Here is a 15,608-nt window from a genome sequence, read left to right on the forward strand (position 1 = left end):
AAGGGAGGATTAATGCCCAAATTATCGTTCCCACGAGGATAGAGTGCTAATTATTATTTTATCACTGTTTATAAAGAGTGAAAATGAGAAGAAAAGTTAGTAAATGAACTGTCTGGTCAAACGTTCTCTACTGTCTTGACAACATTCCTCAGGAGCAGTAGGTTCAATCTGATGGCAAACAGTTGCTCGCTGCGTTATGTATGTGATCCTTCCTGTTTAGAAGAAGGTGAGATAACAATCATTGGAGTTTTTATAAGTACTAAATGAAATAAAATAAAACTTCTAAAACAGAAATAACTATAATCAAGAGACAACAGGGTGGTGGTTAAAATAGTTTAACAGAAGGAACGGATTTACTGCTTCACTCTTAAAATGGCTGTTTTCTCTGCTCAAGACTTAGCACCTTTTGGCTTTGTCCCAGTTTCTTTGCCTTCCAACTCTGATTCCTCAGCTCATGGTCTAGATGCCTCACAAGTTTCCATATTCCTACGGCTCCCTTGACTCCAACGGGTACTTAGTTCAGAACCTTAAAATGGACGAGTTGGTCCCTTATTCCTAAGGTGACCAGTAGTGTTTTTGCCATGACATCTACCTTCCCCCAATGGCTAAGCTGTCTGAAATCCCTTCCTTATGGAAGTTCCTTTCTCAGTATGTACCCAATTTCCATTGGCGCACAATGAATATAGCTTACTTAGCCAAAGAAATACAAAAAGCTTCGGTCAAGAGTTTTGAAAACAGTTCTTTTTAGAGTTTCACAGTTTACCCATTCCACAGATAGTTCAGCTCATGGCTGATAGTTTAAACATAATTATTCTCAACTGAAATCACATAGACCCGAGATTCAGTCAAGAGATAACGATTGGAACGAAGAGAAAAACACTTATATTAATTTAAAAGAATGTTTACAAAAAGAAACAGAAAATGGAGAAAGATGGGTATTTGCTCGTGAGGAGTCTTGATGGTTGTTTACAGAGAAGAGAAAAAGGTTTGTCACTTAACTACAGTTACAACCGAAAATTAAACTAAGTTACTAACTACTACTACTACTAGGTGATCTTCTTCCTTCTGGACTTTAATCCCTCTAGAATTCGATGATGTTTTTGTGTGAGGGAGGTCCTATTTATAGCTGGAAGGGGAATGGCAAGACTGTAATTCCCTTGGAGCTAGTTGCTTGAATGAGGGGACGGGACGGTGGCAGCAGAGTATGGAAGCTTGCGTGAATTGCTGAATGGAACAGGGTTTGGTGATGATTAGCCGTTGTTTGTAGACCTTCCCATGTTTTGCTTTCTGTTTTCAGCCAATGAGAACTCTTGATTCTTTGCTCTTCACGTTTCCAGCTGCTCAGTTGGTGCACCGCCTTGCTTTTTAGAAGTCTTTAACTCTACGTTACCTGCAAAGTGTACAGAAGCATTAAATGAATGGAGCAGGTGCATTAAATGCGTCTCAGTCCGTTCCCCTTTTAATATATTTTAAAGGAATATGTTACCATCCGTTCCCCCACGGTTTTTTTGTCACAAATGTGTAAAACAAGTGATTTTCATGCTGAAGTTGCTCATCAGATGAGGGAACGTATGTTATTTTGCCATCAAAATGGGCTTATATGGGAACAAATTTACGTCCCATCAGGCATCCGTCAAACATGGACGCAAAAACGCCCATCAATGAACGTTTTAGCACCCATGTCAGTTTTCAGTTGTATTTTGTAACTCTATAAAAGGCAAGGGTCTTCACATTCTGACACATATCCCCATCTATCCTCTCATACAGATCTCTGACACTAGGAGAGGGGAGATCAGATCAGATCTTTTATAGATCTGATCTGACTCCTCATTCTCTCTGAATTTCCAAATTCTTTAGGATTAGTTCTTGTATTAGTTAGTTCATTCTATGTAATTGTACTTGAAGATTGAAGACTCAACTATCATGACAATGGAGTTTGATCTTTCTTCTTCTCTTGTTTATATTTTCATTATGTCTAAGTAGAGTCCTTTGTGGTCTGATTCAATGGAACTCGAGTGTGAATTTATGAATGGTTAATTAGATGTCTTGTTTATTTATTATGTGATTTGTATGAAGTTGTCTTGATTAATTCTTCATGTTAAGGAGTAGTGTAGAATAGAGATGTTTACATTGTTTCTATATTTGACAACTTCATCATCAGTGTTCTAGTAGTCAAGACATTGATGCTAGGATTTCTGATGTGATCTTAAGACCTTAGTAATTAATGCATGTATTAAGAAAGGAATCACCAAGACATTGGGGTTTCTAATTAATGTGCCTATCAAGGTAGTAAGACATTACATCTTGATGATAAGAAAAAGGTTGATCAACATTACATAGTAGATATTCATCATGGAAATTGGTTCATCCATAAATCCATTCTTGAGGGAAATTGACATCTGACTACTTGTTTAAATTATAATCACATTCTATTTGTTTATCTAGTTTTTTATGCAATTCAAATTAAATTTCTGATGACAAGAAATCAATGCAATTAATGAACTTTTGGTTGATTCAACTTAAGCACATATGGTTAATCAGTGCTTGACACAAATCCTCGTGGGAACGATCTTTACTCATCATTTTATTACTTGTTTGACTAGTACACTTGCTAAATCTCACAACAGCACCCATGGCAAGCCATAGAGGCTCACCACTGGGGGATTCCCCATCCCTACACTGTTTCCCCTGTACACTGACAGTGGGCAGCTTGATGAGACAGCTCAGGGGGCTGACCAACGGTCTCCCCCATGCTAGAGAGGACTCTCCTCTCTAAATACCCCTCTCACACATGGAGAGGGGATCTTCTTCCCCACTCCCCCTCCTAAGCTGTCACTCTACCTCTACGCAAAGCTCTCACACACACTCCCCCTTTATGCACATACATGGGAAGCTTCACTAGTGCTTGGTCTCTACCATTGCCACTATGAACATCCCCTATATCAACATACTTCACCCTCCATGGGACACATCTATGTACAACCATTAGTACAATACTCAATCACAATTCACTCTAGCATTCAATAGCTCCATATTAAGTCTATGTTGTTTTTGACCATCTTCAATATTCAATCGTATAGGTTGTTAAATATCAAATCATAAAATACTTTTAACCAATTTGGGGTAAAGTAGAAAAATTATTAATAAACATGAATTATATTTTTTTTAAAGTAAAAAATGTAGAGTTATAGTCTTGGATTGAAAAAATTAAGCAAGTAGCTTTTAACAAATTTGTAAGACATTTTCAGATGGAGAAGTTAGCTTCAAACCAGTTTGAAAATGCCAACAAATAGCAGTTTCAAAACTAGTTTGTAAGACACAATGGTTCGGCACTAGTTTCAAAACCGATTCTGTTTTGAACAGGTTTTGAAACTGATTTCGAACTGGTTTACAAACAGTTATATTCAAGAATCGAATTGGAAAACCAGTTTAATTTAGTTCAGATAGAAAATCAGTCTAATTTTTAACCATGTCCACCCCCAGTAATATGTTCCCTTGTGATCGTGCTAGAGAGCACGTCTTAGATCTTATAAATCCTTAATGTTCTCTTTTGATTTCTTCTCACGAAGCAAAGTATATATGATGATATTGTCACATGAATTTTTTTTCTTTTTTAATACGCATAAAGTCCAGATTAAGGCCTAAGCTTGGAATAACTATAAAATTGCTCATTTATGAGCATCTATTTGCAAAAATACAAGGGCAAAACCACATAAAATTGATCATCGTTGCACCCTCGCAAAGTTGGAAACTTTATATACTGAAATTTACCCTTTATGAATAAATCTAAATTACGACGTAACAAGTTAGACTTCCATTAGACGGAAATGCAGAGAATGATAGACAGAGAAATATTATAGATTCATATGATAAGATATAATTCTAAAGACAAAGCAAAATTTCTATTTGGGTGTCCTATACACATAAAATCGGGACCATGAAACAAGGAAACAAATCATTCCCACTAATTAATTTGGATATTCTATACACATAAAAAAATCACTTTCCATTAAACTTCAATTAGTGAGGGTGGAGTAAGGACAATCTTTGTACGCAATCTTACCTTTGTATATTTACAAAGAGGCTATTTCACATATTCAAACACTTGACCTTTGAGTCTCAAAAGAGTAGCTTTACCATTATTTCACGCTCGCCCACTTTAGAAGATAATCAATACTAATTCTAATTGATACCATTTAGGACTAATTGTTTTCAATCTACATAATTTCCCCCTCAAACAAGTCCTCGTACTTGAAATTATACTCTCTCCGGTATTTTGGGAAATAAGATATATTCTTCCCAACTAGTAAGGCCTAAGCAAACATTTCAAGGATTTAAACCAAATTCAGGGTGTCTCATTTCAAATGTCTTCCAAGCCTCATTATCCCTTAGATGCCTTATCAACCTATATTTGTTACACTCCAAAACATATCATCTCATATGCTCAACAATCTTGCAACATATGAACAAGCTTTGCAACTTTGGTTTTAACGGAACGTAGCACAAAACCTTTTGTGCCTTCCTCTTTTTACTTCTGATATGGATAAAATATAATAGGTCCATCAATGGTTAAAACCAAAGATCAAGGCCCAAACATAAAAGGCTTATGAAATGCGCGATATAGCCATCGCGCATAAAGAATCAAGGTGCGCAATGGCCACATCGCGCCTAAACCGCATAAGACATGGCTTTAGAACTAAGGAAGAAATCCATAACACAGTAAGAAACCACCGCGCCATAAGCCAATACCCTAAAGACAGCTCCAGCTTGCCACCATTCTACAAATGGTAGCTTGACATATAGAGATATAGCCAGAAAGGAACCAGCTGAGAACGGATAAACCTGTAGCCCACAAACGACCAATTGGAGGACAAACCGTCTACCAAAAGGCGACATCAGACTTACTATATAATCAAATGGTACACTCCCAGGTACATCAGTTTAATTCAGTAAGAATATAACATAAGCATAGCTTTGATACTGACTTGAGCGTCGGAGTGTCATTGCAGGTACCCCCAGCCTGAGTCATCGCGCCAAAGAGGAACAATATCAACCTTCCACATAACAGCCATCATCAGCCCAAGAAGTAGATAATCCAACTGAAAGCCTTCACTCTTCAATCGTTTGTGATTAGGCCCAATACATATTGGTCTGCCCATATTGTACTGGACTGATCAACTTCTTAGGGTTCAAATCTAGATGTACCAAAATCCTTGCATGTTTGTACTTTTTTTCGTCTTCTCCCGGATATATATAACATAGTCATTTGGACATGTATCTATCTTGGTGCAGGTGTAGTAAAGACCAAGTTTGGTAATGAATTTCTAGGCCTTGTAAAAAGAATGAGGCGACTTTGCTTCTTCAAATGCGTCCCTCAACAAAGCCAGTATCATTGTCATTACCTTGTCACTTAATCCACACAACCTTTATATGATACTACTGTTGGGTCAAAAGCTTGTTGGGTGAAAAATATATTATGATGAAGAACGTTCTAGTTCAGTAAGAGAAAACACTTGTGTTCTCTTACTTTCAACCCAAGTGCGCAAGTGCACGCATCAAGTAATAAAGGGACTATTAGTGCCCAGATTATCGTTCCCATGAGGATAGAACTCTAATTAATGCCTTAAACTATTTTATAAAGAATGAAAATGAAAAGAAAAGTTAGTAATTGACCTTTTTGGTCAAACGTTCCCAACTGTCTTGACAATGTTCCTCAAGAACAGTAGTTCAATCTGACAACAAACAATTCATCGCTTCGTTATGTATGATAACCTTCTTGTTGAGAGAAGAAACAACAATATTCATGAGAGATTTATAGATACAAGATTGAATAAAGAAAGAAAAATAACATTAGTATTAACAGTAATTAAGAGACAACAGTATGGATGGATTAAAACAGTTTTGACACAAGGAAGATATTCATTGTTCCATTCTTAAATAGTTATTTTCTCTACTCAGGACTTAACACTTTTGTCTTTGTTCCAGTCTCTTCACTGCCAACCTCTGATTCCTCAGCTCATGGACTAAATGGCTCACAAGTTTCCATATTCCTATGGCTCCCTTGACTCCAACAGTTAGTTAGCACAGGACCTTCAAATGAACGAGGTGGTCCCTTATTCCTAAGGCAACCAGCAGTGTTGTGTGCCTTCCCCCTCCGGTTAAGTTGTCTGAAATTCCTTCCTTATGGAAGTTCCTTTCTCAGTGTGTTCAATTTTCGTTGATACACAATGAATATAGTTTACTTAACTAGAGAAATACAAAAGCTCAGTGATAAACCCTTGGTTTACCATATTTTTAGGCTTAATTATACTTGAAATATATCATGAATTGCGTGGAAATTAGGGTTTTATACTGTAAAGTTACAGTAATTGAATATTTTGCTAACATGTTGTCATAATTCTGAATTCAAGGGTCTTTTGACACCTATTATGGCCCTTTGGAACCAAAAGAATGCAACAAGATAAGTTGAAGCCTTAAAGAAGCAAGATTACAAGTACTTACAAGCTAGAAGATGACGTTTTGGCGCTCAAGAGAGCGTTAAAACGCTCTAAAAAAATAAAATAGCCAAAACCCACTGGAGAAAGCACAGAGAACCCCTATAGTCATCTTGATGATTTCTTACTTTACTGTGATACATTAAAAGTGAATTGAGTTCCTCGTGATGCTATCTAGCTCAGACTATTTCCATGCTCACTGAAGGATGAAGCAAGAGATTGGCTGCAGTCTCAACCTACAGGAAGCATAACCAGTTGGGATGATTTAGCAAGAAAATTCTTTGCCAGATTTTTCTCAGCTTCAAAGATGGCAAGGCTCAAAGCGGAGATCAATGCTTTTGAACAAAAAGAAAGCGAATCTTTGTACGAGGCTTGGGAACGATTCAAAGGATTACTCAGGAAGTGTCCTCAACATGGAATTGAAGAATGGGAGAAAGCAAGAATCTTTTTCCAAGGGATGACGTCCAACACAAGAACACTGGTAAATGCTGCTGCAGGAGGCTCCTTAAAAAAAAACTCCAAATGAAGCACTAGAACTGTTGGAATCCTTAGCTTCTCAAGAATTTGACAATGCCCCTGCCCCAGTTGCACCAAGAAGAGCAGGAATTATGAGGCTTGAAGGCTATTAGGCACTTTTAACCCAAAATGAACAAATGCTACAAATGCACAAGAAACAACAAGAACAATTAGATGCTCTTAATAAAAAATTTAATTCTTCTCAAGTTTCTTCTGTTAATAATTTTAATATTAAATGTGGTATTTGTGCAGAGGCTCATGCGACGGAAGATTGTGACTACATGAGAACAACTGAAAAGCCATTAGCAGAGGCCAATGGAATCTAGTATGATCAGAAGAATCAGAATCAACATCCAGGGTTGATTCACAAATCCAATCATCAGCTAAATCTTCCCCTTCCGGTGCAACTAGATACCCCAATACAAAGTAACACTTCTGAGTGGGAGAAAGCTTTTGCACAGTTATGCAAGACCACTTCTGATTATGTTCAAGGTGCAAATGCTTTCAGAGAGGACACATCTGCTTTCATGCAAGAGACTAGAGCAGCACACCGGAATCAAGAAGCTTCCATAAGAAATTTGGAAATTCAGATTGGCCAGTTGTCATAGCAATTTTCTAAGAGATCTCAAGGTACTTTTCCAAGCAACACAATTGTCAATCCAAGAGAGCATTGCAATGCTATCACCACTAGGAGTGGTGCCGTGATTCTAAAAGTAAGTGGCCTCGAAGGCCGAAGCATGTGAGAAAGAAAAACAAAAAAATTTATTGCGGAAACACACATGCAATAAAGACTCTTGCTTTAAGACAGCATGATGTTACCTTTGTTTGTGATTCTAAACAACCAAGGAGGTCAGTGTCAGGTTTGAAGGATTCAAACCCTCTAACGTTGATCCACACCACCCACGTCAAGATGCAAGAACACTTTCTTGAAAGCCACCAATTGACCACCACGAAGAGGCTTGCTATGCGCTAAATAGGTGAAGAAGGAGGCTAGGTGAATGTGTTTAGAAGAGTGATATTTTCAGCGTAAAATATCACAAAAGTGGCGCATGGAAAAAAGGAGAATTGGATAGGTATTTTTCTGAAAAACCTAAGTAAGAACTTCACCAAAGTTAGCACTCAAGAGGATGAGAGAAAGAGATTTTGTAAATTCAGATTTTTCTCCAAAAATCTTCCTTAAAGTCAAGGGAAATAATTCAGATTTTTTTTCTCCAAAAATCTTCCTTAAAGTGGCGCACAATCAAGGAAGAAAAAGGTGGAGTTGTTTTAATTCAAAACTCTAAACAACCTTCCTTTGTCATCCTCATGAGATTATGTCTTAACATAATCAAATATTCTGACTTAATGGCCATCATATGGCCAGCCATATGTGCGCCCCATTCAGCCCAAGAAACTGTCCAGATACGTTGAGTAGTTGTATTCATATTTGAATCAACTCACTCAATTATTCTCTAATCAAATCAAATCAGATTTGAGCTTATCTGGTTGACAAGATAACACTCATCACAACCCATAATGAGCGCCCAAATCATCCTTGAATGAGATCAAAGATCTCCTCTTGATACTAAGGATTTGTTCCAATCAAGATCTTATCTTACCTTTTGTTATGAAACAATTTTTCATATCCAATTTAAATTCGAATTTAATTATTTAAATTCAAACGTTCAAACATTTAAATTCAAAATTCAAATTCTAAATTTAAACTCTAAATTCAAAAATCAAATTCCAAAATTTCAAATTTCAAATTCAAATTTCAAATTTCAAAATTCAAATTTGAAATTTGAAATTTGAAATTTCAAAATTCAAAATTCAAAATTCAAAATTCAAAATTCAAATTTGAAATTTGAAATTTCAAATATCAAATTTCAAATTTCAAATTTGAAATTTCAAATTTCAAATTTCAAATTTGAAATTGAAATTTCAAATATCAAATTTCGAATTTCAAATTCAAAATTCGAATTTCAAAATTCAAATTCAAAATTCAAATTTAAAATTCAAAATTCAAAATTTAAATATTTGATAATTAATTTAACTAATTAAATTAATTAATAATGTCTTGGACCATCCAAACCCATTAACCAAACCATGCGCCCTCTTCCTCTTAGGAAGGCTTCCAAACTTCTTCTTGAGCTAACAATCATTATTAGGCCCAATACCTTTAATGCTATATCATCTTAACAATAAGGTGTTAGTGTATGACCCATTATGCCCAACATAGCCACTGACATAAATGGGTTTGGACCCAACAAGCCCATAACCCATCTAATGACAACACAGAGCACTAGCAATGCTTTGTTGCCACAGAGCTAGTTAGATTAATGACTTGATCATCCTATTACACATATTTGGTTACCATATATATTTCCTTTTGTCTCGGTTACCTTCCCATTAAACCTAGGGTAAGGAAACGTATCAACCCTTGCGGTTTAGGGTAAGCTTTATTCGAAATAGGGAATCTTCAATTTACTGACTCTAAAGGCAGATCATCTCATGATCTCTTTTACTATGCATAGATTCCCGAGTCCCTGTAAATGTCATCCCGATTTCTCCGGTTTACAGTTAACCTAATCTCTCACAGAGATTTGACGAATCCCTTCAGCTTATCACTCTAGCCCTATGCTCTTTCAGTACAAGCCCAACAGTGTACCTATGAGTCTCCATGTTTCAGGCAGACGAGGTATACAGTCAAAGCACGCCTTCTAGAACACAGTCTAGGTAATAACTTCTGGTCTAAGGAAAGACATACGAAATATAAAGAGACTACTCTAATGATACTTTCTGTGAGATTTCCTCATAGAGTCTCTTTGTGGGTCTGTTCAGTGCGAGCTATACCCTTATAGGTCCACCCACGACTTTAGCTAAGACATCTCCATATCTGTAGCTCATGAGGTCTTTACCTTGCATCCGAATACAAGTAGAAAAGTCGTGCTAGTCTTATCCAAGATTACTGATCCCCATTCTCAGTGTCTCTAGACTAGGAACATAAAATTAGAAAAAAATATCTGGTATTCTTAAATCCTCATGATCGTGATCTCATCACAGATACTCAATAGATACATATTTTATTCCAAGGGGTTTATCTAGTTACTCATATAATATATTAACAATAATATTGAGACAAAATATGAAACAGGATAAAGAGTGCTTTTATTTATTTGTGACAATATAAAAGGTCCATATATGTCCTAATCTAATCAAAAGATTGTCTCTAGGACATCCATATACTAACAAGCTCCCACTTGGCCTAGAGCCAATCTGACCTAAGTCGTATACCAAAAGCCTCACAATGACTATCATGTTTTCTCTGAGAAACAGCCTTTGTCAGAGAATCGGCTTGGTTAACATCTGTGGGAACATAATCCATCTTTACATCCATCCTATCAATGACTACTCTAATCAGGTGATATCTGCGGAGCACGTGTTTAGATCTTTGATGAGACCTAGGTTCCTTTGACTGCGCAATGGCTCCAGTGCTTTCGCAAAGCAAGGCTCATCTACGCTTGGAACTACCCTTAGTTCAGATATGAACTTCTTGATCCACACGGCCTCCTTAGCCGCTTCTGAAGCAGCTATGTATTCAGCTTCTGTCGTTGAATCTGCTGTTGTCTCCTGCTTGAAACTCTTCCAAGATACTGCCCCACCATTTAAGATGAATACGAACCCTGACTGTGACTTGCAGTCATCTTTGTCACTCTGAAAGATGGCATCAGTGAACCCCTTTATTGAAAGCTCATCAACCCCACCATAGACCAGAAATGCATCATTAGTTCTTCTTAAGTACTTAAGGATGGTCTTGACTACTGTCCAGTTGTTGGGTATGGCTCATACTTCACATGATGATGTTGGCCCTAATTGTCGGGGTCAGCAGAAAGGCCCGTAGAGGCTAGGTAATGTTTAGGCCTCTGTTTCTATTGTAATTTTCATAGCAGTTTGGGCTTGGGCCCATGAATAGCTGCTGTTAGGGTTTCTTGTAATCCTATTTATATTTGCCTTGTAAACCGAGAGACTTGTAACGAGTGGCGGTGAGGTGAATATAGTACAGACAAGCTGGACGTAGCCTATATTGGGTGAACCAGGGTAAATCATCGTGTCAATCTCTCCACTCTTATCTCTTTTTCTGTTTTCTCGATTCTGTGTGATTGTCGATTTCCAACAATTGGTATCAAGAGCTTTGGTTCTGCGACCAGGGTTCCTGTGACAGATTGGGGTTTCGCGATTTAGGGTTTTTTCTTGGCATAGATAAAACTGCGAAATTGATCTGGAGAGGATGTCGACTGGCCAATCACGGGTCGAGGTTGAAAAGTTCGGAGGAAAATGGTTCGAGTTATGGAAGCTGAAGACGGAGGCTCTGCTCGTTGACAGGGACGTGTGGTACGTGATCGAAGATGATAAGCCGTCCGTACCAACAAAACCTGTCGGTGAAGAAACGTCAGGTGATGGCGAGTCGAAGGAGTTGAAGGCGTGGACCAGAGACGATCGAAAGGCGCGAAGCCTGATCTGGTTATGCCTGGCTGATAACGTTCTGGTGAACGTAACTTCTGAGAAGACCGCGAAGGATCTCTGGACGAAGCTGGGAAGTCTCTATCAGAGCAAGTCACTCGTGAACAAGCTGTTCCTGCGAAGGAGGCTGTATAATATGCGGATGAGCAAAGGTGATTCTTTCTCTTCTCATTTAAATGAATTTAATACTATTTGTGCACAACTTTCGTCTATAGACATTAACCTAGACGAGGAAGACAAAGCTTGCACCTTGTTGTGTTCGCTGCCCAACTCTCTTGGGAGCACATCATTGTGTCAATTGGTACTAGTGTTAATAAACTGTCGTTTGAGACGGTTGTTGCTGCCTTATTATCTGAGGAGATAAGAAGGGTAGGTTCTGAAGGTACCAATAATGAGGCTCTGGTTGCTAGAGGGAGGAGTGATGACAAATCAAAGTCTGGTCACAGAGGAAGATCGAGGGGACGATCAAAGTCCCGTGATAAATCTGATAAATCTGAAATGAGGTGCTGGAGGTGCAAAAAGGTTGGACATCTGAGAAGGAATTGCAGAAGTAAAAGTGTAGGTCCTGAGAAGCGGGATGAATTCACAACCGTCTGCTTCGGGTACAAAGAAGGATGATGATGATAGTACAGGGGACCTGTACATGGCGTTTGACAGTCATAATGATTGTAATGATTGGATTATTGACACTGGAGCATCGTTTCATATGACACCTCATAGGGAGTGGTTCTGCACCTATGAATCGTATTCTGGCGGTACAGTTAGAATGGGAGATGACACGACTCATGCAATTGTGGGGCGTGGGAAGGTAAAGCTGAAGATGAGTGACGGGACAGTCAAGAATCTGCCGGGTGTGATGCATATTCCGGGGCTTACCAGAAATCTGATCTCCGTTGGTAGTATGGCAGATGCTGGTATTAATTTTAGCAGTGACAAGTATTCTTGCAAGCTGACTCGAGGAGCTTTGGTTATTGCAAGAGGAGAGCGTCATGGTAAATTGTAGAAACTACTGGGTAGCACAGTATTCAGTGGTGAAAGCTATGTTTCAGAACAGGCGGAGGAGGACACTGCTATGTTATGGCATAGGAGGCTGGGGCATATTGGAGGAAAAGGTCTGGAGACTCTAACATCAAAGAAGTTGGTGGATGGAATCCCGAGCTGCTCTATGGGGTTTGGATTTTGCGAGCATTGCCTGCAAGGGAAGCAAAATCGGGTATCTTTTGATTCCATAGGAGGAAGAGCTGAGGGGGTTCTGGACTTGATACACAGCGACGTGTTTGGCCCCACACCTGTAGCATCACATGGAAAATCAAGGTATTATGTTTCTTTTACTGATGATTTTTCAAGATATGTGTGGTTATATTTCTTGCGCAGCAAGGATGAAGTGTTCGATAAATTCTGCGAGTTCAAGGCTTTGGTGGAAAATCAATTTGATCAAAAAATCAAGGTGCTGAGAACTGACAATCGAGGGGAGTTCTGTTCAACAAAATTTGACCAGTTTTGTGCGAGCAATGGGATTGTAAGACAGAAGACTACGCCCTTCTCACCTCAACAGAATGGGGTGGCAGAGAGGTTGAATCGATCTCTCATGGAGAAAGCACGGAGTATGCTGAGCGGTGCAGGCTTGGCAACTGAGTTTTGGGCAGAGGCAGTGGCTACTGCTTGTTATCTGAAGAACAGATCTCCTACATCAGCTTTGAAGGAGAAGACTCCGTATGAAGCACTGTTTAAAAAAAGGCCGGACGTATCTCATATCAGAGTGTTTGGCTGTGAAGCTTATATGCACGTACCCAAGGAGAAAAGAAACAAGCTTGACAGTAAATCTGAAAAGTGTATCTTTATTGGGTACAAGGATGGCGTCAAAGGTTATAAGTTGTGGAATCCGGATACTAGAAGTGTAACTTACAGCAGAGACGTTGTATTCAGAGAATCTAAGTTGGATCAGATTTTTCTTGAAGCTCCTGAAAAGTCACAGACGGTGGAGTTGGATGTGGGTTTGAAAGAGGATAAAATAAACTCACAGATTGAATTGGAAAATTTGAATTCTGAAGCTGCTGAATATAATGAGGTAGAGGATGAATTTTCTGAAACTGAGGCTGAGGTTGAAGCACCAGTGCTGATGAGATCCACGAGGGAAAGAAGACCATATGAGAGGTATACACCTGAAAATTATATCCTGTGTGCTAGTGATGATGTTTGTGCATTTAGTATTACAGGTGATGATCCAAGCACTGTAAAACATGCGAGGAGCTCGGAGGATGCCAAATAGTGGGAGGAAGCTATGAAAGAAGAGATGAAGTCTCTGATGAAAAACCAAACTTGGAGTTTGGTGAATCTACCTGCAGACCGAAAAGCAATTGGTTGCAAGTGGGTGTTCAAGAAGAAGGTTGGTGCCAATGGGGAGATTGAACGCTACAAGGCTCGATTGGTTGCAAATGGATATTCACAGACAGAAGGGGTTGATTATGGTGAGGTATTTTCACCTGTTGCAAAGTTAAATTCCATAAGACTGGTTTTGTCTGTAGCAGCTGCATATGACCTAGAGGTGGAGCAGCTGGATGTGAAGACAGCTTTTCTTCATGGTGATTTGGAGGAGGTTATTTTCATGAAGCAACCAGAGGGGTTCATTGCAAGAGGCAAAGAGGAGCTAGTCTGCAAGCTGAATAAATCTCTGTATGGCCTGAAGCAGTTCCCAAGGATGTGGTACATGAAGTTCGACACTTATGTGCTGAAGCTTGGCTTTGACCGTTGTGATGCTGATCATTGTGTTTATGTGAAAAGGTTAGAAGGTGACTTTGTTATTCTAACTTTGTATGTTGACGACATGTTACTCGTTGGAAACAGTTTGAAAATGATCAGCACAGTTAAAGGACTGCTAGCAAAGCAGTTTGAAATGAAAGATCTAGGCGCTGCAAATGTGATCTTGGGTATGCAGATTAAGAGGGAGCGTGACAAACGAAGATTATGGTTAAGTCAACAGAAGTACATAGAAGATGTTCTGAAGAAATTCAAGATGACTGACTGCAAGCCTGTGTTGACTCCCATGTCTACTGGTTCTAAGTTATCGGCTGACCAGTGTCCCAAGACTGAAGAAGAAAAAGAAGAGATGGCGTCAGTTCCTTATGCTAGCGCAGTAGGGAGTCTGATGTATGCCATGATTTGTACTCGACCTGATATTGCTCAAGCAGTGGGAGTATTGAACAGGTATATGTCCAAGCCAGGAAATGAGCATTGGACGGCTGTGAAGCGTGTGTTCCGCTATCTTCGTGGTACGTCTGACCTTGGGTTATGCTATGAAGGCGTGAAAGGCTCAAGGGGACAGACATTGTTAGAGCTGAGATGCTTTGTGGATGCTGATTGGGGAGGTGACATTGATAGTAGAAGATCTACAAGTGGATATGTTGTTTCTTCATTTGGCGGAGCTATCAGTTGGATGAGTAAGAGGCAGAGCACTGTTGCTTTATCTTCTACAGAGGCTGAGTACATGGCCTTGACACATGCTGTTAAGGAAGCTATTTGGTTACGGAGGTTGTGCAAAGAGCTTGGCTTTGCACAAGGAGAGATGATCGTTGGGTGTGACAGTCAGAGCGCCATTTTCTTGGCTAAGAACCCAGGTTTCCATGCGAGGACCAAGCATATCGGCATACAGTACCGAAGCATTCACCAAGTGGGAGAATGTTGGGTATGGCTCATACTTCACATGATGATGTTGGCCCTAATTGTCAGGGTCAGCAGAAAGGCCCGTAGAGGCTAGGTAATGTTTAGGCCTCTGTTTCTATTGTAATTTTCTTAGCAGTTTGGGCTTGGGCCCATGAATAGCTGCTGTTAGGGTTTCTTGTAATCCTATTTATATTTGCCTTGTAAACCGAGAGACTTGTAACGAGTGGCGGTGAGGTGAATATAGTACAGACAAGCCTACGTAGCCTATATTGGGTGAACCAGGGTAAATCATCGTGTCAATCTACTCTTATCTCTTTTTTGTTTTCTCGATTCTGTGTGATTGTCGATTTCCAACACCAGTGACCCTCTCCAGGGTCAGATTGGTATCTGCTCATAATGCTTCAAGCATATGAGACATCTGGTCTCGTACATATCTTG

The 15,608-nt window shown here is 39.2% G+C and overlaps 1 non-coding gene across 1 annotated transcript; it reads right to left on the reverse strand.

Annotated features, from left to right (window-relative positions):
- Window positions 1–6,807: 6,807 nt before the first annotated feature.
- Window positions 6,808–6,914, reverse strand: LOC133300233 (small nucleolar RNA R71). Its single transcript, XR_009750037.1, has one exon. It is a non-coding gene; the product is annotated as a small nucleolar RNA R71 (small nucleolar RNA).
- Window positions 6,915–15,608: the final 8,694 nt, after the last annotated feature.

This window comes from Gastrolobium bilobum, unplaced genomic scaffold (assembly GCF_033153095.1).
Source record: "Gastrolobium bilobum isolate Gb01-03AN ecotype WA unplaced genomic scaffold, APGP_CSIRO_Gbil_v1 utg76008, whole genome shotgun sequence".
Classification (NCBI taxonomy): domain Eukaryota; kingdom Viridiplantae; phylum Streptophyta; class Magnoliopsida; order Fabales; family Fabaceae; genus Gastrolobium; species Gastrolobium bilobum.